The following is a 1,883-nucleotide window of genomic DNA, read 5'->3' as shown; positions in this document are numbered from 1 at the left end:
AGGCAGTTCATACCCCATTTTTCTACTTTGGTGGCCCCTTTGGTGGCCTTGACTAAGAAAGGTGCTAATCCCAAAGCCTGGTCTACTGAGACATCTCAGGCTTTTGAGGCAGTAAAAAGACACTTTTCAACTGCTCCCGTTCTTCAAAGACCCGATGAGAATAAGCCCTTCCTCTTAGAGGTTGATGCCTCTTCAGTGGGTGCTGGTGCGGTCTTGTATCAAAAGAACGGTGCAGGTAGAAAAAGGCCGTGTTTCTTCTTTGCTAAAACCTTTTCACCGGCAGAGAGAAACTATACCATTGGGGATAGGGAACTGCTCGCCTTGAGATTAGCCTTGGAGGAGTGGCGTCACTTGCTGGAAGGAGCGAAACATCCTTTCCAGGTCTATACAGACCATAAGAATCTGACGTACTTACAAACCGCTCAGCGTCTGAATCCTCGCCAAGCCCGCTGGTCCTTGTTTTTCTCCCGCTTTCACTTCTCCATCAACTATCTGTCTGGGAGTAAGAATAACAAGGCAGACGCCCTGTCTCGCTCTATGCTTTCTACCCAGGAAGAGATTGACGAACCTCGTCTTATCCTTCCCTCCAGGGTTTTTCATACGCTCTCCCCTGTGACGTTAGACCAAATCCCACCGGGCAAGACCTTTGTTCCGCCTGATCGACAGAATGATATACTGTCATGGGCCCACACCTCAAAGGTGGGTGGGCATTTTGGTATTAGGCGGACACGAGAGTTACTGGAGAGGTGGTATTGGTGGCCACACTTAGCCAGCCACGTCAAGAGATATGTCGGTTCCTGCTACTCGTGTGCTCGCAACCGTCCATTACGGCAGAGACCGGCTGGTCTCTTGCATCCTTTACCAGTGCCAGATAGACCCTGGGAGGTGGTAGGCATGGACTTTGTGGGTGATCTTCCATGTTCACAGGGACATAGATTTGTGTGGGTCATTACGGACCATTTCTCCCGGATGGTTCATCTCGTACCATTATCGAGAATCCCATCTTCCAGGGTACTAGCCAAACTATTCCTCAAGCATGTCTTTAGGCTTCACGGGATGCCAGATCGTATCATTTGTGATAGAGGCCCGCAATTTACTTCCCGTTTCTTTGTAGCCTTCTGCAAATTGAGTTGAATCTCTCTTCGGCATACCATCCGGAGACTAATGGTTTGGTTGAACGTACCAATCAATCTATGATTATATACCTTCGACACTTTGTTGCTGAGAACCACGATAACTGGTCCTCCCTCCTACCCTGGGCAGAATTTGCCCTTAACAATTCGCTGGCTGAGGCCACTGGGCAGACACCGTTCGTACTCAATAATGGGCAACACCCTAGGGTACCGGTACCGTTTCCCGCTGCTGCACCTCCTCCTCTTGTGGCCGACTGGGCAACTAATGCCAGAGAGGTTTGGGATCGGACTCAAGAGTCGATCCAAGCAGCTAAGGACCGTATGAAGACGGTGTCCGATCGGTTTCGTCGCCCGGCTCCTGTCTTTTCTCCAGGGGACTTTGTGTGGCTCTCTGCAAAACACGTGAGACTTAGAGTGAGCTCTGTCAATCTGATTGGCCGCCTGCCGTGTGACGTCGCAGTGACGCCGCACGACCCGCCCCCTTAACAAGGAGGCGGGTCGCCGGCCACAGGGACGTCGCACGGCAGGTGAGTGTGTGTGTGAAGCTGGCGTAGCGATAACTTTCGCTACGCCAGCTATCACCACATATCGCTGCTGCGACGGGGGCAGGCACTATCGCACTCGGCATCGCAGCATCGGCCTGCGATGTCGTAGTGTGCAAAGCCCGCCTAAGTCCAATCTTGGAGCCATTGCACATGTGCGGGTGACATCATCGCTGACACGAGGTCACATGTCTCTGACACCTTCTAT

This window comes from Anomaloglossus baeobatrachus, chromosome 2 (genome assembly GCF_048569485.1).
Source record: "Anomaloglossus baeobatrachus isolate aAnoBae1 chromosome 2, aAnoBae1.hap1, whole genome shotgun sequence".
Lineage (NCBI taxonomy): Eukaryota > Metazoa > Chordata > Amphibia > Anura > Aromobatidae > Anomaloglossus > Anomaloglossus baeobatrachus.
Note: the sequence above shows the minus strand (reverse complement) of the source record.